This window comes from Saimiri boliviensis, chromosome 11, assembly GCF_048565385.1.
Source record: "Saimiri boliviensis isolate mSaiBol1 chromosome 11, mSaiBol1.pri, whole genome shotgun sequence".
NCBI lineage: Eukaryota > Metazoa > Chordata > Mammalia > Primates > Cebidae > Saimiri > Saimiri boliviensis.
The window spans coordinates 26,829,139-26,855,909 of NC_133459.1; the positions used below are offsets into that span (position 1 = coordinate 26,829,139).

A 26,771-nucleotide genomic window follows, 5' to 3' on the forward strand; every position below is an offset into this window, starting at 1 on the left:
AGAGACGGGGGTTTCACCATCTTGGCCAGGCTGGTCTTGAACCCCTGCCATCATGATCCACCCGCCTCAGCCTCCCAAAGTACTGGGATTACAGGTGTGAACCACCGCAACTGGCCTCTCTCTCTCTCTCTCTCTTTCTTTCTCTCTTTCCTTCCTTCCTTCCTTTTTTTCTTTCTTTTGAGACAGAGTTTCACTTTGTCACTCAGGCTGGAGTGCAATGGCATGATCTCAGCTCACTGCAACCTCCACTTCCCGGGTTCAAGCAATTCTGGTGCCTTAGCCTCCTGAGTAGCTGGTACTACAGGTGTGGTGTACGAAACCATACCCGGCTGATTTTTTGTATTTTAGTAGAGATGGGGGTTTCACCATGTTGGCCAGGATGGTCTCAAACTCCTGATCTCAGACAATCTTTGCTCAGCCAGAAAAGTTATATTTTAAAATGGAATAAAAGAAGAGGCCTGGCACGGTGGCTCACACCTGTAATCCCAACACTTTGGGAGGCCGAGGCAGACGAATCACAAGGTGAGGAGTTTGAGACCAGCCTCGCCCACATGACAAAACCCCGTCTCTACTAAAAATACAAAAATTATCTGGGTATGGTGGCACGTGCCTGTAATCCCAGCTACTTGAGAGGCTGAAGCAGGAGAATTGCTTGAACCTGGAAGGCGTCGGTTACAGTGAGCCAAGATTGCACCATTGCACTCCAGCCTGGGTAACAAGAGTGAGACTGCTGTCTCAGAAAAAAAAAAAAGAAGATAAACAGAACTGCTATTGATTTTGTGGAATTTCAGTTGCTGTTCATTGTTAAAACACATCATTATTTTATGCAGGAAAAAAAAATACTGCATCATCAGGTGTGGTAGCTCTCACCTGTAATCCCAGCACTTTGGGATGCCGAGGCAGGTGGATCACCTGAGGTCAGGAGTTCAAGACCAGCCTGGCCAACATGGTGAAACCCTGTCTCTACTAAAAATACAAAAATTAGCTGGGTGTAGTGGTGCGTGCCTGTAGTCCCAGCTACTCAGGAGGCTGAAGCAGGAGAATTGCTTGAACCCGGGAGTCAGAGGTTGCAGTGAGCTAAGATCCTGACATTGCGCTCCAGCCTGGGCAAGATTGTCTCAAAAAAAAAAAAAAAAAAAGATAATAAATAAGTAAAAATTAGCTAAAATATAAATTTGTCTTCTTTTGACTTAGAATTTTAGATCATCTGTTTCTAGTGATAAGTATATATACATTCTTATTATACGAAATTTGAAATTTTAATGTTTTTCTTTTCCTTTTCTTTTTTTTTTTTTGAGACAGAGTCTCACCCTGCTGCCAGGCTGGAGTCCAGTGGGGCGAACTCCTCTCACTGCAACCTCCACCTTCTGGGTTCAAGTGATTCCCTGCCTCAGCCTCCAGAATAGCTGGGACTACAGGGGCTCGCCACCACGCCCAGCTAATTTTTGTATTTTTAGTAGAGACAGGGTTTCACCATGTTGGCCAGGATGGTCTTGAAATCTTGACCTCATGATCCACCCATCTCGGCCTCCCAAAGTGCTGGGATTACAGGCAGGAGCCACAACACAGGGCCAAAATTTGGATATTTTTCTACCGATGAGATTTGAAATAAAAATTTTTATGGTAAAATGCCCTACATTTTAAAATAATTTATGTGCTCATCAAAGGTCTGGAAAATATAGAATTATAATATTAGGGTCACCCAGAGAATAAAATAGTAGCCATCATTTAAAAGGATTTATTAGATATGGCTGTACTGATTTGGAAAGATGTCCTTGGAATACAGTGTTAATTAAAAACAAAACAAAACTGGCCAGGCATGGTGGCTCATACCTGTAATCCCACCACTTTGGGAGGCTGAGGCAGGTGGATCTCCTGAGGTCAGGAGTTTGAGATCAGCCTGCCCAACATCATGAAGCCCTGTGTCTAGTAAAATTACAAAAATTATCCAGGCATGGTGGTGGGTGCCTGTAATCCCAGCTACTCGGGAGGCTGAGGCAGGAGAATCACTTGAACCCAGAAGAAGAGGTTGCAGTGAGCCAAGATCAAGCCACGATATACCCCAGCCTGGGCAACAAGAGCAAGACTCTGTGTGAAAAAAAGAAATAAATAATAAATAAAAATAAAAACAAAGCAAAACAGAAAAGTTGCAAAAAATATTTGGTATGAGCCAATTATGTGTGTTTGAATAGAAGATCTAGAACAGGCGTCCCCAAACTACGGCCCCCTGAGGCCATTTATCCAGCCCCCTGCCACACTTCAGGAAGGGGCACCTCTTTCATTGGTGGTCAGTGAGAGGAGCACAGTATGTGGCGGCCCTCCAACGGTCTGAGGGACAGTGAACTGGCCCCTTGTGTAAAAAGTCTGGGGATGCCTGATCTAGAAGGATAGCCCTCAAACAGTTGACAATGGTAAGTAGCCTCTGAGAAGGTGAGGTGGCTTAGTGGGAAGTTTATTTACTTTATACTTTTATGTGTTTGTTTGAATCTTTAAAGGGTACTTCTTATCTTAATAATTTACAATTTTGAAAATACAATGTAAGGACATGCACAGTGGCTCATGCCTGTAATCCCAGCATTTGGGAGACTGAGGCGGGAGTACTGAGTGAGCCCAGGAGTTCAAGACTGGGCAACGCAGTGAGACCCCTGTCTCTACCAAAATAAATAAATAAATAAATAAAACAATTAGCCAGGCATGGTGGCGCATGCCTGTAGTCTCAGCTACTCAGGGGACTGAGGCAGAAGGATCGCTTGACCCTTGGAGTTTGAGGCCAGCCTAGACAACATAGTGAGACGTCATCTCAAACTAAACAAAACAGTTGCTCCCTCCCCTCTTGTTCCTCCCACTACTGCTGTCATGGTAAGATTCCAGGAGTTCCCCTGCTGTTTACGTTGCAGTGCATGACTCAGGGAAGCCGCAGGCAGGGAGGAGGATGGGAAGCAAGAACTCAGCTGGGGCTAAGTGAGGTCCAGCTCATCATAGCTAACAGTGTAGTAAAAAGAGCACAGTAGGCCAAGAACAGTGGCTCATGCCTGTAACCCCAGCATTTTGGGAGGCTAAGGCAGATGAATGCTTGAGCCTGGGAGTTTGAGACCAGCCTGGGAAACATGGCGAAACCCTATCTCTACCAAAAAAAAAAAAAAATTAGCCAGGCGTGGTGATGCTTGCCTGTAGTCCTAGCTACTTTGGAGGTTGAAGCTGGAGGAACGCTTGAGCCCAGGAGGTGGAGGTTGCAGTGAGCCGAGATTGTGCCACTGGCATTCCGGCCTGGGTGATGGAATGAGATCTTGTCTCAGAAAAAAAAAAAAAAAAAAGGGAGTGAAACACAAGGAAGACAACACTTCAACACTTGGAGCACCTTCTTTAGAGCCAGGTACCCTGCTAGGTGCTTCCACGTGTACTGCCTCATTTGAGTCTCACGCAAACACTTTGCAGTAGGAAGTAAAATATTACAGAACAGGAAACTGAGTACAGGGTGGTTATGTGACTTGTGCAAGATCACACAGCAATTAAAGAATGGTGCCAGGGTGTCAGATGCAGCTCTATTTTTTCACATATCCGTCCAACAAATATTTCTGAGCACCAACTGCATGTAAGGCACACAGCTAAGCACAGGAGCTATAGGGCGAACACCCAGCAAAAGGGCTCTGCCCTCAGAGAACTTACATCTCTTGGGAGAGACAGACAAAGCAATTTAAACAAACACCATTGTTATACAAATAAAAAGGGGTGCTGATACGGAGACCAAAAGGAGAACTGCTTAGAAAGGAGGTAACATTTCTGTTGAGGCTGAAGGAGGAACAAGAGAAGAACTTTCCAGGCAGAGGGTTCTGCATGGGTCCACAACTGAGGGAAGAGCTTGGTGGTTTCCAGGAATGGAAATAAGCTTACCAGAAGGCCCTGGCCCTGACCTCCAGCTGCCACTCTACCCTCACTCATGCAACGTTAGCATCAGGTACTGGCCAGGACGGACTTCCCAGATGCACCTTCAAACCTGTCCAGACGCTTCCTGCCTAGGAGCCTCCACAATACCCACTCATCTTGCTGCTTTGAATGCTCTTCTTTTTTTTTTTTTTTCAGACTGGAGTGCAATGGCACAATCTCGGCTCACTGCAACCTCCACCTCTCAGCTTCAAGTGACTCTCCTGCCTCAGCCTCCCGAATAGCTGGGATTACAGGCACTGGCCACCACGCCCAGATAATTTTTGTATTTTTAGTAGAGACGGGGTTTCATCATGTTAGTCAGGCTGGTCTCGAGCTCCTGACCTTGTGATCCGCCCACCTTGGCCCTCCAAAGTGCTGGGATAACAGGCGTGAGCCACTGCGCCCGGCTCTACTCCCCACTTTCACCCTACCAAGTGCAACTCATGCTTTGGACTTCAGCTGAATTTCACTACTCCTCTTCGCTGGACTTGGGACCAAGTCAACATCTCCTACCCCTCCAAACTCCCTGTACTTCATAAATCCTAGCACAGTTGTAATCACATTGACATTTGTGTGATTATTGAACGTTTCCTCACTTGACTGTGAACACCAAGAGAGCCAGGACCTTCTCTACCTCTTCAATACTGTGTGTTTCCAGGGCTAAGATGAAAGAATGGATGACAGCCTTGTTAATTACGCCAGTCCCTTCCGGAGCCACAGCAATGGAAACACTTGAAGAAGCCTAAAGATACTTAAAACTTACAGCTATGCTTAAAGAAGCAATTGGCTCTAATTGGAATTTTGTTTACTGAGAAAATTTTTGTGCTTTGCTCCATTGAGTGTGGTGGTACTTTATCTGCCTTAAATACAGATTTTATTATTGCCAATAAATCATTGTTATTCTTTTTTTTTTTTTTTTTTTTTTTTTTTGAGACAGGGTCTCACTCTGTCATCCTGGCTGGAGTGCAGTGGCTCACTGCAACCTCAATCTCCCAGGCTCAAGAGATCCTCCTACCTCAGCCTCCTGAGTAGCTGGGAGCAGGCATGAGCCACCACGCTCAGCTATGTTGTAGCTCTTTTAGAATTTGTCTAGTAGGTTTTCTGGTTTTTACTGCAAAATGCCATCCCCCCAACAAAAAAATTACTAGGTTCCACTGTGCTGGGACCCTTTCCATCCCAGAGTTAGTACTGACATCTGATTCCAAAGCTCCAGGGCAATAGTTCTCAAACGGTAGCCTATGGAATTGGAGACTTGGGAGTCTATGAGGCCAAAACTATTTTCATAATAATACCAAGATATTCTTTTCCTTTCCTACTGTATCGACATTTGCACCAGTGGTACAAAAGCAAAGCTGACTAAAAGCACTGGCTCCTTAGCACAAATCAAGGCAGCAACATCGAACTGTACCAGGAGTCATTTTATCCTTCGCAACCCAGACCGAGCGTTGGGGGAAAATGGTCAACTTCACTTTAAAATGTCCTCAGTAGGCCAGGCATGGTTGCTTTCACATGTAATCCCAGTACTTTGGGAGGCTGAGGCAGGTGGATTACCTGAGATGGGGAGTATGAGACCAGCCTGACCAACATGGAGAAAACCAGTCTCTATAAGAAAAAAAAAAAAAGAGAGAATAAAGGAAAAAAAAAGTCTTCAATAAATCAAGGAAATGATGCATTTTATTAAATCTTGAATACATGTCTTTATAATATTATGAGTGTAAACAGGAAATACTCACGAAACACTTCTGCTGCAGACCTGAAGTGGTCTTTAGGAAAAGCACCTCTGAGATTGTTAGAGTTGTGAGCTAAACTTGTTTTCTGGATCATGATTAGTCGGGTACAGTGGCTCACACCTGTAATCCCAGCACTGTGGGAGGCCAAGGTGGGAGGATCACTTGAGTCCAGGAGTTCAAGACCAGTGTGGCCAACATGGTAAAACCCCGTCTCTACTAAAAATACAAAAATTAGTTGGGCATGGTGGTGCATGTCTGTAATCCCAGCTACTCAGGAGACTAAGGCAGGAGAATAGCTTGAACCTGGGAGGTGGAGGTTGCCGTGAGCCAAGATCCTGCCACCACACTCCAGCCTGGGTGACAGAGCAAGGCTCTGTCTCAAAACAACAACAACAACCAAAAGACTGACTGAGAAACTGTGATGGTTTATCAGACTTGGGTATCTGGCAGACATTTCCTTAAATAGGAATGAAGAGAGCCTGTTGCTTCAAGGGAAACAAATGATGAAATTTGTTGCCAATGATAAAATTTGAGCTTTCAGCCAGTGGCTCACGCCTGTAATCTCAACACTCTGGGAGCCCAAGGCAAGCAGATTGCTGGAGCCCAGGAGTTTGAGACCAGCCTGGTCAACATGGCAAAATCCTGTCTCTACAAAAGAAAAAATTTAAATTAGCCAGGTATGGTGATGCATTCCTGTAGTCCGAGCTACTCAGGAGGCCAAGGATTGAGCCCAGAAGCTCGAGGCTGCAGAGAGCCATAATTTCACCACTGCACTCCAGTCTAGGCAAAAGAGACCTTGTCTCAGAGAGATAGAGAGAGAGAGAGAGAGAGAAAGAGAGAAGAGCTTTCTTAGAAATGTTTGGAAAAATTGTATTTGCCAGTATGAGCGTGACAGCTTTCTAATACTTAGCATCTGAAGAAATTGGTAGAGAGATTGGCTGGGTGCAGTGGCTTATGCCTGTAATCCTAGCACTTTGGGATGCCAAGGCAGGCGGATCACAAGGTCAGGAGTTCAAGACCAACCTGGACAACATGGTGAAACCCTGTCTCTGCTAAAAATACAAAAAATTAGTCGGGCATGGTGGCGGGTGCCTGTAATCCCAGCTACTCAGGAGGCTGAGGCAGGAGAACTGAGCCAAGATCATGCCACTCCACTGCAGCCCAGTTGACAGTGCGAGACTCTGTCTCAAAAAAAAAAAAAGAAAGAAAAAGAAATTGGTGGAGAGATTAATGGATGCAATTTTTTGATATTGTGTAATAAAAGGTTGACATTTAGAAGACCTGTATAACTCAGTGAACCAATGTTTTCAAATGAGCAAAGCATGATATCCCAAATTTTTTTTTTTTTTTTTTTTTTTTGAGACAGAGTTTTGCTCTTGTTACCCAGGCTGGAGTGCAATGGCGCGATCTCGGCTCATCGCAACCTCCGCCTCCTGGGTTCAGGCAATTCTCCTGCCTCAGCCTCCTGAGTAGCTGGGATTACAGGCACGTGCCACCATGCCCAGCTAATTTTTTGTATTTTTAGTAGAGACGGGGTTTCACTATGTTGACCGGGATGGTCTCGATCTCTTGACCTCGTGATCCACCCGCCTCGGCCTCCCAAAGTGCTGGGATTACAGGCTTGAGCCACCGCGCCCGGCAATGTCCCAAAATTATACGTAAGTGAAAGATCCACTCAAGTGGCAGGACAGACCAATTCAATGTAGTATTAAGAGGTTACAAAAAGTGTATTGAGACTGGGCACGGTGGCTCACACCTGCAATCCCAGTACTTTGGGAGCCCAAGGTAGCAGATTAGTTGAGCCCCATAGTTTGAGACCAGCCTGGGCAACATGGTGAAACTCCATCTCTACCAAAAATACAAAAATTAGCTGAGCATGGTGGTGCATGCCTGTGGTCCTAACTACTCGGGAGGCTGAGGTGGGAGGATAATTTGAGCTGAAAAGTTGAGGCTGCAGTGAGTTGTGATCGTGCCACTGCACTCCAACCTCGGCAACACAGCAAGACCCTGTCTCAAAACGAAAAAGTCCATTGATCTAATTTAGTTTTTACATTACAACAAACCTTTAAGAAACTACTATTTGTGGGACTTTGGTATCGTATCAAAGAAGAGTATTGGCTGGGCGTGGTGGCTCATGCCTGTAATCCCAGCACTTTGGGAGGCTGAGACGGATGGATCACCTGAGGTCAGGAGTTCAAGACCAGCCTGTCCAGCATGGTGGAAAACCCCACCTCTACTAAAAACACAAAAAATTAGCCAGGCCTTGTGGCAGGTGCCTATAATCCCAGGTACTTGGGAGGCTGAGGCAAGAGAATCACTTGAACCCAGTAGGCGGAGGCTGAAGTGAGCCAAGATCATGCCATTGCACTCCAGCCTGGGCAACAAGAGTAAAACTTAAAAAAAAAAAAAAAAAGAGTATTACCAATTATCTGAAAAAGGCATTAAAAGATCCCTCCTTTTATAAGTACCTATCTGTGTGAAGGCATATTTTCAACCAAAAATACATGCCACAGCAGCAGAAGTGCAGAAGCAGACATGAGGATCCAACTGCCCTCTATTTAGCCAGCATTAAAGAGATGTATAAAAAATGTAAATCGATGCCACTTTTTTCCCTAAATTGTTTATGTTTTAGAAAATCTAGTTGTTTTTCACAAAAATGTGTTATTTATGTTAACACGGAAGGAGTTTACTATTGGGGTGTTTTCAAAAATGAAAATTTTTAGAATGTCTAAGTTTTCATTGTTGGTACAGTAAGTATTGCTGGAGACAACTTATGTAAACAAAGGCTCTTTGGCACCCGCAATAATCTTAAAGGATACAAAGGAACCCTGAGACCAGAAGATCTGAATACTGCTACTCCACAGCCTCAGCACCCCCACCCTTCCTTTGGGCCCAAGACGTCAAGTTCATCCAGGACCGGCCTTGTTTCTCTCTCAGGCTATACCCTCTTGCCTTGGGGGTCCTGTTCCCAGGGCATGGAGGCATATTTGGCCTAGCCCTGCCTGTGTGTGGCTGGGGCCGGCCCACAGCTGGGCGGGGCATGGTGCTCACTCTGGGTCTTTGGGGAAGTCAGGTCCCTACGTCTCTGCCACCCCCACCCCCTTGCCCAACACAAAGTGCCTTCCTCTACTCAGGTGTGGATTCTCTGAAAACTCTCCAGCCAGAGGACCCAACCCAGGACATCCTAAGCCCTGCACCCTGCCTGCCCAGGCCTGTTGAGAAAGCCTTTCCGCCAGGGCCAGGACTAGAATGAAACATGTGAGGCATTTTCACTTGGTGCAAAAGTGAAGGAGACACCAAACCTCAGTAATCAAGATAAATAATATTTTACTTTATTTATTTATTTTTGAGACAGGCTTTTGCTCTGTCACCAAGGCTGGAGTGCAGTTGTGTAATCTCGGCTTACTGCAACTTCCACCTCCTGGGCTCAAGCCAACCTCCCACCTCAGCCTCCCAAGTAGCTGGGATTACAGGAGCATGCTACCACACTAGGCTAATTTTTGTGTTTTTTGGTAGAGATGAGGCACGCCCATCATGGCCAGCTAATGTTTGTATTTTTAGTAGAGATAGGGTTCCGCCATGTTGACCAGGCTGGTCTCAAACTCCTGACCTCAAGTGATCCGCCCCGCTCAGCCTCCTAAAGTGCTAAGATTACAGGTGTGAGCAGCTGTGCCTGGCCAATAAATAATACTTTAATGCAATATTTTTTAAAAATCAAAAGGAGTATTACTGATTCTTCCCTCCTGCTCAGGCTCTCATATGAATGACTCTGTCTGGCACTATTATGATACTGTCTTCATCTAAAATTTTGGTACTTTGTTCATCATAAATTTTTTTTGCATTAATTTTAATTTTTTTAAAAAGACCTTCTCACCATGTAGACAGGGCACACACAGAGACTAGCCTGATTCGCTCATTCAGTCCTCATTCATGCATTCACTGGGCAAGCACTCATAGCTCCAGAATCTGAGCAGTGCACTGAGGCCTCAGAGAACATACCCAGCCCTGGCCCTTGAGCGGCTCACAGGCCATTTCGCAGGAGAAAGAGATTCAGAAACAGACAAGCAGTCGGTGCTATAGTGATGGAAATTTCAGGTGTAATAGGAATTCAGAGAAGCTGCCCCTAGCCCAGACTTGAGGGTGAGGAGAGACCTCCTGCCTATGCGGAAGGAATTAGCTTTAATAGTGCAAGGAGAGAGGAATAACAGGCAGAGGGGACGCAGGGAAGAGGCCTGGAAGAAGAGACAAAGATGTGCCTTGTTCTAAAGGAACGTGAAACATTTGGTTTGGCTAAAACTTAAAGTCTAAGGAGTTGAGAAGTGGCAAGGCTTAAAAAATGAGCATCAGTCAACTCAGGATGGGGCCTGGAGGTCAGTCTAAGTGCAACAGGACACTGGAAGGATAAGTGCCCTCAGTTAAAGAAAAAGCAGGAATGTCTGGAACACGGGGCCTCAGGAAAGGAAGAAGGAGCTGTGTTCAACCTGGCAAAAGGGTTGCTGGACTGAAGCGGACCAGGATCATCCACCCCCAAGGAGCCCAAGGTAAGCAAGACAGCAGCGGGCAGAAGACAACCCTCTGGGACTAGCTGTGAACCAGGCCCCAGTGGTTGTCGAAGTGAAGCCAGAGGCACAGCCAGTTAGATAAAGACAGTACTCAGTTCCGAGGGAGCCCTTGAGGGAATCCAAGTCCATCTCAGACACTTGAAAGCTTTTGGAATCGTAGTTCCTTGGAAATGTTGCAGGAAAAGCCGCCAACAGAACCCCTCAGATGCCGGAGTGAGGAAGGAAGAGACTTATTCAGCTAGCTGTGGGGCTCGGCTTTTTTTTTTTTTTAAAAAAAAACACAAGTCAATGGATGCTCCACAGCTAGCTGAATAAAAGCCTCTTCCTTCCGCACTCCGGTGTGTGAGGGGTTCTGTCAGTGGTTTTTCCCTCAACATAAGGAGTCAGGACTTTATTCTGAGTCAGGACTTCACTCTGCAGATAATGGGAGTTATTGAAGGATCTTGAGCTTGAAAGGGACAAGACAGGGTCTGGATCTGGGGAAGATGGCTTTGACCGCTGTGCACAGAACGAACTGGAGGGAATCAGACCAGAGTCAGGGAGACAGCAAAGAGACAAATGCAGTCATCTGGAGGGTCTCAAGAGGACTGCACCGTGGCAGAGCAGATGGAGGGAAATGGATGGTTGTGGGAGTTATTTGGGATGCCAGACGGACAGAACTTGGTGACGGATGGGATACTGGTTGAGAGAAAAAGGGAATCAAAGATAACTGCCAGGTTTCTGGGCCAGAGGATGGAGGCCGTGGTGGCATCTATCTTCATGGAGAAGACACTGAGGGGCAACAGCATGAGGGTGGGGAGGATGAATTCATTTGAGGACATATCCCATTTGGGGTGCCTGTGAAACACCCAAGAGGACGAGGGTTCAACCCTGAAGAGCCCAATATCAAGGAAGCTGTCAGAGAAGGGGAAAACTGTGAAGGAGACAGAGACAGGACAGTCAGAGACAAGGAGGGTTCCATGCTGAAGGCCTAAAGGAAGAAAGTTTCAAGAGCTTGGGAAGACGTGGGCAACAGTGTGAAAAGCCACAGGGAGATGAATAGCAATGTAGACAGAAAGGCCAACACTGGATGTGGCAACATGGAAATCAATCTCACGTGATCAGATCATGTGATCAGAGGGAGAGCAGTTGCCCAGGCATGGACTGAGGAGTGAGTGATAGGAGAGGAAGGGGAATGTCAAATCCTCATTCAAGAAATTCAATTGAGCTGGGCACAGTGGCTCACGCCTGTAATCCCAGCACTTTGGGAGGCTGAGGCGGGCAGATCACTTCATGTTAGGAGTTTGAGACCAGCCTGACCAATATGGTGAAACCCCATCTCTACTAAAAATTAGCTGGGTGTGGTGTCTACTAAAAATACAAAAATTAGCTGGGCATGGTGGCAGGCACCTATAATCCCAGCTACTTGGGAGACTGAGGCAGAAGAATCACTTGAACCCGGGAAGCAGAGGTTGCAATGAGCCAAGAACATGCCACTGCACTCCAGCCTGGGCAACAAGAGTGAAACTCCGTCTCGAAAAGAAAAAAAGAAGTTCGATTGAGCAACAAAATGCTGTGTGAGGACCTTTTTGGATCCTGATTCAAATAAACCAACTGTACAAAATAGTTTCTACACAATTGGGCCAGCTGTGGTGGCTCATGCCTGAGGTCCCAGCACTTTGGGCGGCCAAGTTGGGACAATTCATTGAGCTCAGGAGTTTGAGACTGGCCTGGGCAATGTATCTATATAAAAATTTTTAATCTCTATAATAATTTTTTAAAATTAGCTGGGTGTGTTGGTGCACACCTCTCATCCCAGCTACTCAAGAAAACTGAGGCAGGAGGATTGCTTGAGCAGGGGAGTTGGAGGCTGCAGTGAGCTGTGATTATGCCACTGCACTCCAGCCTGGGTGACAGAGCCTCAAGATCCTGTCTGTCTGTCTCTCTCTCTCTCTCTCTCTCTCTCTCTCACACACACACACACACACACACACACACGCGAATTTAAAAAAGGACATTTGGGAAAACTCAAACACAGACGGTATTTTAAAAATAACATTTATTTCCTTAGAGAGGATAATAATATGGTGGTTATATTTTTAAATTCCTTAGCTATTAGATGTGCATACTTAAGTGTTGATGGATGAAATTGTATGAGAGCTAGAATTTGCCTTAAAATACTCCGAAAATACTCCGAAAATGTAGTGAGCATTTTGGGAGACCAAGACAGGCCGATCATTTCAGGCAGACAAATGAAACTAGCCTGGGCAACATGGTGAAACCCCGTCTCTACTAAAAATACAAAAAAAAAAAATAGCCGGGTATGGTGGTGGGCACCTGTAATCCCAGCTACTCAGGAGGCTGAGGCAGGAGAATCGCTCGAGCCAGGAGGTAGAGGTTGCAGTGAGCAGAGATTCTGTCACTGCACTCCAGCCTGGGCAATAGAGCAAGACTTCATCTAAAAAAAAAAAAAAATCCAGGAAGACCAGGTGTGGTGGCTCATGCCCATAATACCAGTACTTTGGGGGGCTGAAGAAGGAGGATAGCTTGAGATCAGGAATTCAAGACCAGCCTGGGCAACATAGCAAAACCGCATCTCTACACCGGCCCCCACCTCCCCCCAACACACACACGAAAATAAAATATTCCAGGAAAATTGTGCCTGCACGCGAATCTCTGTTTCAAAGTTGGCTTCCCAGGAGCCCAACCAGGAGATTGTATATTCGGGTCTACCTGACATCAGAGCCTCCCCAGTCCACACGGCCCCCACAGGAGGCCCAGCAGGAGTAGCCTCTTCCTTCCAGATACAAGACCAGAATCAGTGAGGGGTGTCCTGGTGGAGCCCCTGCTTGGCTCAAAGCCATTGCCCTTGGTACCGCCAGTACCTGTCGTTCTGGCTCTTCCTACTTCTGCTGCTTTCCGTTCAATCCCAGGTTCCTGGTCCCCATGTGACTCCCACTCCCTGGCCCCAACCCAAAATTAGTGCCTATCGCTGTATCTTTGCCTCAGTAGAACCCTTGAAATCACCCAAAATGTAAACAGCTGAGTCTCCTCTGAGCCTGAGAGCTTGTACTTTCATGACTTTATTCACACTGTTTCCTCTGCCAAGAAATCCTTCCTTCCTTGTCATTGCCTGGATGTTTACTAGAACATTCTTTGAGATTGCTCAGACCTCATTTCCTCCGAGTAGCTTTTTCTAAACACCCGGCTCCACCCATGGCCTGGTTAAGTGCCCATCCTTTGGACTTCCATAGCTCATGGCTCTTTATCCCACTGAAATTGCCTCTATGTGTCTTCTCTGCCGTCCAGAGGCAGGGACAGTGTCCATTCATTCACCTCACAGTTATTGACATCCCCACTGTGTTGGGGAGTCTGCAGAAACAAAATAGACAAGGTTCCCGCTCTCGAGGGGCTTACATTCTAGTTGGGGGAAACAGTCAAAAATAAGTGGAGTGACAAGATAATTTAAACTGTGATGAATTTAATAAAGGAAATAAACATAGTAACGTGAAGATAGGGTAGATGGCTTTTTTTCAATTTTTATTTTGTAATAAATAGAGACAAGGTTACACTATGTTCCCCAGGCTGGTCTTGAACGCCTGAGCTCAAGTGGTCCTCCTGCCTTGGCCTCCCAAAGTGCTAGTATTACAGGCATAAGCCACTACACCCAGCCGGGTCATTAAGTAGAATGACCAGGGAAGGCTTCTTGGAGGAGGTGTCATATAAACAAAACCAGAGACAGCCCTACCATACAGTCAGTCAATAAAACTTAAGATTTAAAGCCCTCTCCTGGGCCCTCTATCTAACTGTATATTAGTAATTTGGTATCTTCAAAGGCAGGGTCCCTTCAAATTGTATAAGCTTTAGCAACCTGCAAAATCTGTGTCTCCCCTTGGCTGAACTCTAAAAAGGAAAAAAGGAACAAGTAAGGGGAAGATCTGGATTTTTTCAGGCAAAGAGTATCATGTGCAAAGGGCCTGTAGTGGGAGTAATTTATTTCATCATGTTCTGAAGTAGGAACAAGAAACTGAAAGGTGGGTGTGGCCCTAGGGAGTGAGAAATGGGAAGAATAGGATGTGATCAGAGGACAGCAGGCTCCAGATTGCTCCTGAACCGTAGTAAGGAGTTGGCATTTTATTCTATGAGCATCAAAGAGCCACTGCAGTCTCATTAAGCAGGGAAGTAACGTGATCGGACTCGCTTTAGCTGTCAGGTAGAGAATAGATAGTAGGGAGAAAACATGGAAACAGCAAGCCCATTCTGGAAGTCAGAGATGGTGGTGGCCTGGACCAGAGAGTGGCGTTTCCAATTCCTCTCCCCGTCCCCTGTACTCAGGCAGCTTGGCTGGGGCAAAAGTTTGATAAACATTTGTCGGGTGAACAAACACCTAGCAAACGGCAGGATTACCTGCTCCCCAGACAGAGCAGCTGCCACACAAGGCAGAGAGCTCTCTGCGAACTCAGGACTCAAACTGCGGTCCTTGGACCAGCAGCATTGGCACCACCTGCAAGCTTGTTAGAAATGCAGAATCCTGGGCCCACCCAAGATCTCCTGTATCAGAATCTGAATGTTAGCTAGGCGTGGTGGCTCATGCCTGTAATCCCAGGACTTTGGGAGGCTGAGGCAGGTGGATCACTTGAGGTCAGGAGTTCGAGACCAGCCTGGCCAACATAATGAAACCCCCTATCCATAAAAATACAAAAATTAGCCAGGCATGGTGGTGGGTGCCTGTAATCCCAGCTATTCTGGAGGCTGAGGCAGGAGGATAATTGCTTAAACCCAAGAGACAGGTTGCAGTGAGCTGAGATCACACCACTACACTCCAGCCTCGGTGGCAGAGCGAGACTTTGTCTAAAAAAAAAAAAAAAGAATCTGTATGTTAATAAAATTAAGATTCCCAGGTGATTCGTGCATGAACTGAAATCTGAGACATGCGGTGCCCCAAAACACACTGCCAGCCACACACTCTCCTGGTCTAACACCTTCCGTGGCTGGATCAAATGCAGCCCAGGATCAAATCCAAGCTCCTTTCCTACCTCATTCCCAACGTTCCCCGCTACTCATCCTCTACTGTTGCTGCACTGAACTTCTTGTTGCTTCCCTAAAAACTCCATTTTCCCCCCAAATCTCTCTGCCTTTCCACAGGCTGCATCCCGCTTTCGCTATTGCTTTACCTAGAAAAATCTTACTCACCTTTAAGACCTAATCTAGAGTGCTTCCTCTGGGATGCCTTCCCCGATTGCCACAGACAAAATGAGCTGCCGCCTTCTCTGGGTCCCCATGCACTGGGCGCATTCGTCAGTCTAGCATCTAACACGATATGTTTTAAGTTAATTTCTATGGCTAGTTCCTTGGCAGGCCGGGCACTTCTTGAGGACGGGGACTAGATCTTTTTCATCTCTTTAATCTCAGTATCAGGCACTGAGGAATGAATAGATGAATGACCAAGCCCTAATGACTGCTCCAAAATCCCCGGCACAAAAGAAATGTGCGTGGTCTCCCCAGGGAAGGTGTACTGGGGTGCAGTGGGTTAGGGGGAACAAGGTCTCTGGAGTCAGAAAGGTCTACAGAGTTATGCCTGGCTTACCATCTACTTGCTGTGTGACCTTGGGCAAGTGACCTCACCTCTCTGGGCTTCAATGTCTTCATTTGCAAAATCTTACAATCCTAATAATGGTTTCAGTGATAAGCATACAAAGTGGCTGGAACAGGACCAAGCCTCCCTCTCCCCACTGGTCCAGCTGCTTGGAGCCAGGGGAGGGGACTGTGGGGCACCTCTGACCCAGGGGCTTTGACCTACGCACTGGCTTTCCTGCCAGCTCCAGACAGATCCTCCAGCTAATGCCAACAAAGCTTTCAACCGTTCAGGAAGAGGATGAACATTCGGTAAGAAAAGAGGCTCAGACCACGCAGTTTGACACATGGACACAGTTCCTTGATGGATCAAGGCTGGGCAGCTGGCCCAGGCATGGCCCTGAGCTAGGGGTATGGTAGGGAGGGCATAAATATTCATGGAGACAGAAGAATTCTGCTGTCTTATCCTTTCCCCTGTGCAGCATTCAGCCCCCATCCCTGCTGGAAACATTCTCAGTCCCTAGGGAACCTGGAGAAGGGGTTCTCATCCATAGCTGGACAGCCAGAGAGGAGGGAGCTTCAGGAGATGGGCAAAAGGAGATATGTGCTGGTTGATTCTCCAGGCCAGATTGTGGGTCGGGAAGCTGGGTTCACCAGTCATGTTAGCCCCTAACATTTGGGGGGCCGGTTGAAGTCAAAAGTACTAAAGTCTACGTATTTATAATCTGTAAATAAGATACATCCAAGTTCATCCACAGCTCCTGCTCCTTGCAGCCCCGAAGGCCTGAGGGTACATTCACCAACAGGGCAAGGGCTAGAAGTGATCGAGGTGGGGGGTTGAGGTGGGGGAACACCAGGTTCCAAGTGGGCACACTCTCTTGGATCCAAGTACTCCTTGCTCTGTGCGGAGCATAAGGCTGGAGCCCCCCTAATTTCCAGGCACTAGGCACCATTTACTGGTTAAAGGTACAGATACATCTCGCCTACAATCATATTTCCTCCTCAGATCATCTTCGTGAGGCTGGTTTTACAAGATATCCAATTTTTTAACGGTAAAAAGACTAAAGAAGAAAACAGATTTGTCCACAGTCACACAGCAGGGAAGTGGCAGACTTGGGATTTTGAACTCCAAGGTCCATCCTGACTGTCCTAGAACAAGTGGTGGTCTCTGCTGGAAGCAAACCGCTCCTGGGCCAACTTGTGTAGTCACAGGCCTGTCCGCCGGCTCTGAGGCCCCAGGAGGAGATGTCTTTGACCTGGGGTCCTGCTTTTACCTTTGCTCCTCGAAGCTGGCAAGGGCATGGGGCAAAGGGATGGCATGACCTGCTCTGTATCCATCTGACTACCGCCTGGCAGGGAGAGAGCTGGGTCAGGTCCTAGTTCAACCACTATGCTCATCCCGTGACTGAGTCTCTGTTTCCTCATTTGTAAGGTGTAGATTTTTTTTTAATGGGGCTAAGCGAAAAGCGTATTAAGAAAACAATCTCATTTACAACAGGATCCAAAAAAATAAAATACTTAGAAATAAACTTAACCAGCTGAGCACAGTGGCTCATGCCTATAATTCCAGAACTTTGGGAGTCTGAGGAAAGCGGATCACTTGAGCTCAGGAGTTTGAGACCAGCCCAGTCAACATGGTGAAACCTCATCTCTACTAAAAATACAAAAATTAGCTGGATGTTGTGGTGCATGCCTGTAGTCCCAGCTACTCAGGAGGCTGAGACAGGAGAATGGCTTGAACTGGGAGGCGGAGGCTGCAGTGAGCCAAGATCCTGCGACTTTCACTCCAGCCTGGGCAACAGAGCAAGACTCTGTCTAAAAATAAATAAATAAATAAATAAATAAATAAATAAATAAATAAATAAAATAGAATAAATAAACTTAACCAAGGAAGAAAAAAAAAAAACTTGAAACTGAAAACTACCAAACATTCCTGAAAGAAATTGAAGATGATACAAATAAATGGAAAGACATCCCAAATTCGTGGATTGGAAGACTTAATATTATTAAAATGTCCAAACTACCCAAAGTGATCTACGGAGTCAATGCCATTCTAGCAAAATCCCAATGTAATTTTTATAGAAATTTTTTAAAAATTATAAAATTCATATGAAAGCCGATAGGACACAAAATAATCAAAACAATCTTGAGAAAGAAGAACAAAACTGAAAGACAACTCCTAATTTTAAAACATATTACAAAGCTACAGTAATCAAAATGGTTTGGTACTGGTATAAAAACACACATAGATCAATGGGACAGAATAGAGAGACCCCAAATAAACCCCCACATACATAGTCAAATAATCTTTGTCAAGAGGACCAAGACTACGAAATCGGGAAAGGATAGTCTCTTCAACAAAAGGCACTGGGAAAGATGGATATCCACATGCAGAAGAATGAAGATGGGCTCTTATCTTACACCAGATATGGATTAAAGATCTAAACATAAGACCTGAAACTATAAAACTCCCAAAAGAAAACAAAGAATAAAAGCTACACAGCTGGGTGAGGTGGCTCACACTTGTAATTTGAACACTTTGGGAGGCCAAGGTGGGCTGATCACCTGAGGTCAGGAGTTCAAGATGAGCCTCGCCAACATGGTAAAACCCCATCTCTACAAAAACATAAAAATTAGCCAGACATGATGGTGGATGCCTGTAATCCCAGCTACTCCGGAGGTTGAGATATGAGAATCACTTGAACCCGGGAGGTGGAGGTTGCAGTGAGCCCAAAATCATGCCATTGCACACCAGCCTGGGTGACAGAGCAAGACTCTGTCTCAGAAACAAACAGAAAAGGCCAGGTGTGGTGGCTCATGCCTGGAATCCTAGCACTTTGGGAGGCCAAGGCGGGTGGATCACCTGAGGTCAGGAGTTTGAGACCAGCCTGACCAACAAGGAGAAATCCTGTCTCTACTAAAAATACAAAATTAGCCAAGCATGGTGGCACATGCCTATAATCTCAGCTACTCTATCAACATGCAAAAATCACAAGCATTCCTATACACCAGTAACAGACTTAAAGAGAGCCAAATCAAGAACGAACTGCCATTCACAATTGCTACAAAGAGAATAAAATACCTAGGAATACAACTAACAAGGAACGTAAAGGACCTCTTCAAGGAGAACTACAAACCACTGCTCGACAAAATAAGAGAGGACACAAACAGATGGAGAAACATTCCATGTTCATGGTTAGGAAGAATCAATATTGTGAAAATGGCCATACTGCCCGAAGTAATTTACAAATTCAACACTATTCCCATCAAGCTACCAATGACCTTCTTCACAGAACTGGACAAAAACACCTTAAACTTCATATGGAACCAAAAGAGAGCCCGCATAGCCAAGTCAATTCTAAGCAAAAAGAACAAAGCAGGAGGCATCACACTACCGGACTTCAAACTATACTACAAGGCTACAGTAATCAAAACAGCATGGTACTGGTACCAAAACAGAGATATAGACCAATGGAACAGAACAGAGGCCTCAGAGGAAATACAACATATCTACAACCATCCAATCTTCAACAAACCTGACAAAAACAAGCAATGGGGAAAGGATTCCCTGTTTAATAAATGGTGTTGGGAAAACTGGCTAGCCATGTGCAGAAAGCAGAAACAGGACCCCTTCCTGACACCTTACACCAAAATTAACTCCAGATGGATTAAAGACTTAAACATCAGACCTAACACCATAAAAACCCTAGAAGAAAATCTAGGCAAAACCATTCAGGACATAGGCATAGGCAAGGACTTCATGACCAAAACGCCAAAAGCAATGGCAACAAAAGCCAAAATAGACAAATGGGACCTAATCAAACTCCACAGCTTCTGCACAGCAAAAGAAACAGTCAGCAGAGTGAATCGGCAACCAACAGAATGAGAAAAAATTTTTGCAGTCTATCCATTTGACAAGGGGCTGATATCCAGAATTTACAAAGAACTAAAACAGATCTACAAGAAAAAAACAAACAAGCCCATTCAAAAATGGGCGAAGGATATGAACAGACACTTTACAAAAGAAGACATACAGGAGGCCAACAAACATATGAAAAATGTTCATCATCACTGGTCGTTAGAGAAATGCAAATCAAAACCACATTGAGATACCATCTCACACCAGTTAGAATGGCGATCACTAAAAAATCTGGAGACCACAGATGCTGGAGAGGATGTGGAGAAATAAGAACACTTTTACACTGTTGGTAGGAGTGTAAATTAATTCAACCATTGTGGAAGACAGTGTGGTGATTCCTCAATGACCTAAAAATAGAAATCCCATTTGACCCAGCAATCCCATTACTGGGTATATATCCAAAGGATTATAAATCATTCTACTATAAGGACACATGCACACGAATGTTCATTGCAGCACTATTTACAATAGCAAAGACCTGGAACCAACCCAAATGCCCATCGATGATAGACTGGATAGGGAAAATGTGGTACATATACACCATGGAATATTACGCAGCCAACAAAAACGATGAATTCGCATCCTTTGTAGGGACATGGATGAACCTGGAAACCATCATTCTCAGCAAACTGACACAAGAGCAGAAAATCAAACACCGCATGTTCTCACTCATAGGCAGGTGTTGAACAATGAGAACACATGGACACAGGGAGGAGAGCACTACACACTGGGGTCCGTTGGGGGGAAATGGGGGAGGGACCGGAGGTGGAGAGGTGGAAAGAGATAGCATGAGGAGAAATGACAGATACAGGTGAGGGGAAGGAAGGCAGCAAACCACACTGCCATGTGTGCACCTATGCAACAATCTTGCATGTTCTTCACATGTACCCCAAAACCTAAAATGCAATTAAAAAAAAATCTCAGCTACTCAGGAGGCTGAGGCAGGAGAATCACTTGAACCCGAGAGGCAAAGGTTATGGTAAGCTAAGATTGCTTCATTGTATTCCAGCCTGGGCAATAAGAGCGAAAAACTGTCTCAAAAAAAAAAAAAAAAAAAAGGCCCAGCGCAGTGGCTCACACCTGTAATCCCAGTATTTTGGGAGGTAGAGGCTGGCAGATCACCTGAGGTCGGGAGATCGAGACAATCCTGGCTAACACGGTGAAACTCCATCTCTACTAAACATACAAAAAATTATCCAAGCATGGTGGCACACTCCTGTAGTCACAGATACTCAGGAGGCTGAGGCAGGAGAATCACTTGAACCCAGGAGGTGGAGGTTGCAGTGAGCTGAGATCACACTACTGCACTCCATCCTGGGCAACAGAGTGAGACTTGGTGTCCAAAAAAAAAAGACATTTTCACATTTCTATTCCTAGCAACATTATTCACAATTATTGAGCATGGAAACACCTAAAATCTCCACAGACAGATGAATGGATAAGCAAAATGTGGTATCTATATACAATGAAATATTATTCAACCTTACAAAAGAAGAAAATCCTGACATATGTTACAACATGGATGAAGCTTGAAGACGTTTATGCTAAGTGAAATAAGCCAGCCACAAGAAGACAAATACTATGTGATTCCACTTATATGAAACATTTAAACTCATCAAAAGCATAGAACCAAAAGCAGAATGATGGCTTCCAGGGGCCGGGGGGAAGGGAAAACAGAGAGATGTTCAACAGATGTAGAGTTTCATGCAAGATGAAAACATTCTCTTTTTTATTATTTATTATTATTTTTTGAGACAAAGTCTCACTCTGTCACCCAGGCTGGAGTGCTGTGGCATGATCTCAGCTCACTGGAACCTCTGCCTCCTGGGTTCAAGCAATTCTCTTGCCTCAGCCTCCCAAGTAGCTGGGACTATAGGCACGCACCATCACATCCAGCTAATTTTTGTATTTTTAGTAGAGGTGGGGTTTCACTGTGTTGGCCAGGCTAGTCTTGAAATCCTGACCTCAAGTGATCTGCCCACCTTGACCTCCCAAAGTGCTGGGAGCCACTGCGCCCAGCCATGAGGAAAACATTCTATTGGCACTCACAGGATTTAAAAAAAAAAGAAAGAAAGAAAACATTCTAGAAATGTATTATACAACTATGTGAATATAGTTAGCATGATTGAACTATACACTTTAAAAATGTTAAGAGGGACCAGACACGTGACTCATGCCTGTAATTCCAGCACTTCAGGAGGCCAAAACGAGTGGCTCATTTGAGCCCGGGGAGTTTGAGGCCAGACCCGACAACATAGCAACGCTCCAATTTCTATAAAATAAATTTTAAAAATTCATGTTAAGAGAGTAAATTTATGTTATGGTTTTTCACCACAGGGGAAAAAAAAAATTAACGGCCTGAGAGATCGCAAATTTGAAAGCACGATGTGTATTTTTAAGTTAGAGTCATATGACCCAGTTTATGACTTAAAAGCTGTGCAACCTTTGGTAAAACTGCTTGCCTCCTTTGGGCCCCACGTGTAAAATACGAATAGTAACACACATCTATTTTCCCGGGCTTTTGTAAGCATCAAGTGAAATAAAGGATGTATAGTATTTAGAGAACAGTGGTTAAGAGCATACACTCTGGAGTCAGACAAACCTGGGTTCAAATCCTGCCTCTCTCACTTCCTGGCCACAGGACCACAGCCAAGTGTGTCCTCCCTCTGAGTCCCAGGCCCTTCCCTGAAAATGGAGCTGATAATGCCCAGGCACATGCCTCTCCAGAGTGGTGTGAAGAGTCAATGAAACAATGTGTATAAAGTCCTTATCAGGGCCAGGTGCAGTGGCTCATGCCTGTAATCCCAACACTTTGGGAGACCAAGGCAGGCTGGAGCAGGCCACCTGCAGGCTGGATATGCTCCCGGCCCGTCATTCCAGGTACATGTGGACATAGCCAGAGCCAGCCCCCTGTCCACCCCACATAACCACAGACACACCTGCACACACAAAGACACAACAGGAACCCAAGAAGGGCTGATCAGAGAGGGGGCTGTAGCAGGGTCCCAGTATTTGCCCTTCAGGAGCTGGCTCCTCTCCTAACCCAGACACACACCCCCCAGGCCCGTCAAGGGGTGCTACCAGGCTGCTGTTCCACTGTTGCCCCCTCTGAGGCCGAAGCCTCCACCCACCTAGGGGATTGGTACAGGGGAGTGGGGGATGCCACCAAGAAAGAGAATGTCATCCACTTCAACAAGGCCTCCTTCACAGGCCTGGGGTGGGAGGGGGAAATCTCTGCTCCCTGTAAAAGGACAACAGGATTCCAGCTCTCCTCATACCTGCTTTTCACCCCATCACCAATCAGAGAAAACTCACTCCTGGAAGCACCTTTTGTCATGGATGCTATAAACTGTGAATTCCTTACTCCTTCAATGGCCAGATGGGGAAACTGAGGCCCGGGGATGAGAAAGGATTTTCCCAAGGTGAGTACAGTGAGGGCAGAACTGGGACCAGATACTAGGTCTCTGGTTCACCGTCCATTCCCTTCTAACCTCAACGATCTCTTCATCATTCATCTGTCCTGCGTATATTCCAAGCATATGCTCTGTTGCAAGCCCTGTGCTAAGGATAAAGGCTACAAGAGTGAACAAAACACAGTCCTCATCCCTGAGGTGCTCACAGCAGTTATCACGAGTCAGTGTTACAGGGAATGCATTGGTCCCCTTCGCGCAGCGTTTTCCGATTGACTAAGCACTTTCCTCCCCTACCTCTTATTTCATTCTTCCCGCAAACCCACAGGTCAGTTTTTGTTGTTGTTCTGTTTTTGGTTTTTTTGAGCCGGAATCTTGCTCTATTGCCCAGGCTGGAGTGCAGTGCTGCAGTCTCTGCTCAGTGCAGCCTCTGCCTCCTGGATTCAAGCAAATTCTCCCACCTCAGCCTCCCGAGTAGCTGGGAGTACGGGCTTGCACCACTACGCCCAGCTAATTTTTGCATTTTTAGTAGAGACAGGGTTTCACCATGTCGGCCAGGATGGTCTCAAACTCCCGACCTCAAGCGATCCACCCACCTCGGCTTCCCAAAGTGCTGGGATTACAGGCATGAGCCACCGCGCCCAGCCCACAGAGGTCAGTAGTTTAACCTCCAATCTGCAAAGGAGGAAAGTGGAACTTCCGAATGGCTCAAGGCCCCAGCTTGTCAGCAGGAGCTGAGATCAAAACTCCGGATGCCCACCTCAGTCCCAGGACTCATCTTCATCTACGGAGCTGACCTCTTTCTCCAGCTGGTTTGCCAGAACTTAAAGATAGTTGTGTCTTTTCTGCTTCCCTAGCACTCCCCAACACACCTCGTACCCCTCCTCCCCCAACACACACGCACACACACACACACACACACACACTCCCCACACACCTGGAACGCAGCTGGCTATTCAGTCAGAGCTAATGGAAAGCAGCCTAAAGGTGTGGGGAGAGCGAGCGCCTGCTAGTTCTGTCATATTTCCCAAGTGAGCAAGTGCACAACCCCATGTCTGGACCTCCTGCCAGCTGAGGACAGTGGGTGCCAGCCTGGGCCCTGTCCCCAGCACCTGGGACCTGATAGGGGCCACTGGTTGTGGGCTTGGCCCTTTGTATAATAACCTGGTTATTTTCAGCAACCTCTTCCCCACCTGGCAAACCTCGCATTTAGTGCATTCCTAAGTACTCCGCCCTGTACCAGGTCGTTTATATGTTCCAACAATTCTGTGGGGGAGATAGCATTATCCTTATTTGACAATTTAGAAAACTACACGGAGATGGAGTGTGACTTGCCCAAGACCACACAGCTTGTCAAGCAGATGTCATTTGGCTCCCCGAGATCCAAGCTGCCCCCATCGCCACCATCACCACCTCCCAGCGAGGTCTCTGCGGTCACCTCAGCACTGCCTCAGACTCAGAAAGCCAAAGATGGGTGTTGGGCTCTCCAGGAATGTTTGAACACAAGAAGTTATTTCTTTAACATGAGACTCCCAGATACTGTGGAGGCTGAGGTGGGAGGATCGCCTGAGCCTGGCAGGTCCAAGCTGCAGTGAACTGTGATCACACCACTGCACTCCCGCCTGGGCAACAGAGTGAGACCCGGTCTCAAAAAAAAAAAAAAAAAGAAAAGAAAAGAAAATAGAAGCACCCGCCTGTGCAGCCTAGCGGCATGATCTTGGTTTGCCTCCTGAGGACATTTTTATAGCCTCCCCCTTGCCCGCAGGGGCCAGGACCCCATCTTACCTGTAGCAGGGGCAGCGGCTGCAGCTGCAGGGCTGTGTGTCTCTGCCTGGTCCTGGCCCCAGCCTCAGCCTCTGTGCGTCTGGCAATTGCAGAAGTGAGGAAACAGAGTGTATCACCGCCAAGTCACCCCTGGGAGGAAACGCTGTGACCCTAGGGCCTCTCAGCGGGTGCCACAGGAACTTCCAAGCTGGGCCACCAGGACCTGGGGACTGCACAGAGACTCCTCATAGAGCAAGGGACGGGGTGGGGTATAGACAGCACCCAATGCCGGGGAGCTGAGGTGAGAAAGAGGAAAAGCAGGAGAGAGAAAGCAAATGAGAAAGAGAGCATGAGGGTGAGGAAGAGGAGGGAGGAGAGATGAGGGACCAGGAAAATGGAAGGAGAGACGGAGTGGGGTGGGAGGGAGTCAGGAAAAAAAAAATGAGAGGGTGGAGGAAGGGATGGGGGAGCGAGGCTCAGGAGAAAAGATGTAAACACTGGGAGTGATGAGAGGAACGAGGAGATACACGGACAAAGACCAGGGAGGGTCCACAACGAGACACAGACAGTGAGCGGGTGCCTGTGCGCTGCGTGTCTGTGTGTCTCTGGATGGGGGTGAGAGAGAAAATCAAAGACAGGGAGTGGAGGAAAGAGAGTGGCCTTGGGACATGAAATGGAGAGAGATGAGAGGCACTCAGAAGAGCCACTGTGGTGAGTGGCACGACTGGGCAGGGCATCCCTAGTGACCAAGAAGCATTGAGCCCAGAAATCCCACGGGAACAGAGCTGCGGGGCTGGAGGCGGAAGCTCCCTGAGATCTGGAGCCTGGGTTGGGCAGTGCGTGAGTTCATGGGAGCATGTGGGTGAAGTGGGGTGGGCAGTCGGGGGTGAACGCACATAAATGTGTGAATGTGAGTGTGAATGTGGGGGTATGTGTGAAAGTGAGCCGGTGGGAGCATTCTGTGTGCATAAGTGAGGGGTGAGCCAGAGTCCTGGCCTCAGTTTCCAATTCATTTACCCACTCACTTCTTTAACCAGCCAACAAGCACCTACTGAGTACCCCCAGGCACCAGGCCCAAGGGTGCCTGTCTAAACAAGCAAGTCCCTCAGACACATCAGCCGAGCCAACAACCTCCTACACAGGGAGGGAGACTGAGGTCCCGACAGGACCAGGGTCCCACAGCAAGGCAGGTGCAAGCAGAGTCAGGGGCCTGCGTCAGCATCAGCCTCAGCTCCACGATGGGTGTCTGGGCCAGCCTCCTCCTCCTAATGTCCCTTATCAAAGCCAAAAAGGGCTCTCAAAGGACAAATCACCTTCTTTTTTTTTTTTGAGATGGAGTCTCGCTCTGTCGCCCAGGCTGAAGTGCGGTGGCAAAATCTCAGCTCACTGCAACCTCCACCTCCCAGTTTTAAGTGATCCTTCTGCAGAGTAGCTGGGATTACAGATGTGCACTGCCATGCCCAGCTAATTTTTTATTTTTAGTAGAGATGGGGTTTCACCATGTTGGCCAGGCTGGTTTTGAACTCCTGACCTCAAGTGATCCACCCGCCCTGGCCTCCCAAAGTGCTGGGGTTACAGGTATGACCCACCACACCCAGCTCATTTTCTTTCTTTCCCCGCTCCGCCTGCCAACTTTTGTTTGAATCAGGATCCAAGAAGATTAATGTAGCAATTAGTTGCTATGTCTCTTAATTCTCCTTATTTAATTAATTAATTTATGTAGAGGCGAGTTCTCACTGTGTTGCCCAGGCTGGTCTCAAACTCCTGTGTCAAGTGATCCTCTTGCTTTTTTGAGATGGAGTCTCGCTCTGTCACCCAGGCTGGAGTTCAGTGGTGCGACCTCAGTCTCACTACGTTGTCCAGGCTAATCTCAAACTCGTGACCTCTCAAGGTGCTGGGATTACAGGCA

General features: G+C 46.7%; 1 protein-coding gene, 1 non-coding gene and 1 pseudogene across 2 annotated transcripts in view; 2 read left to right on the plus strand and 1 right to left on the minus strand.

The window, feature by feature from the left end:
• Nucleotides 1-26,771, plus strand: part of LOC120366114 (glyceraldehyde-3-phosphate dehydrogenase pseudogene) — a 448,321-nt pseudogene that overhangs the window by 356,595 nt on the left and 64,955 nt on the right.
• PTAFR (platelet activating factor receptor) overlaps nt 1-26,771 on the minus strand; it is a 45,246-nt gene that overhangs the window by 3,654 nt on the left and 14,821 nt on the right. Inside the window, exon 2 of the mRNA XM_003944583.4 lies at nt 24,884-25,092. The gene's annotated coding sequence lies outside the window, so the exon portion shown is untranslated. The remainder of the gene's footprint in view (nt 1-24,883; nt 25,093-26,771) is intronic.
• On the plus strand, nt 4,987-5,050 carry LOC120366202 (U7 small nuclear RNA). The gene has a single exon (XR_005580941.1). It is a non-coding gene; the product is annotated as a U7 small nuclear RNA (small nuclear RNA).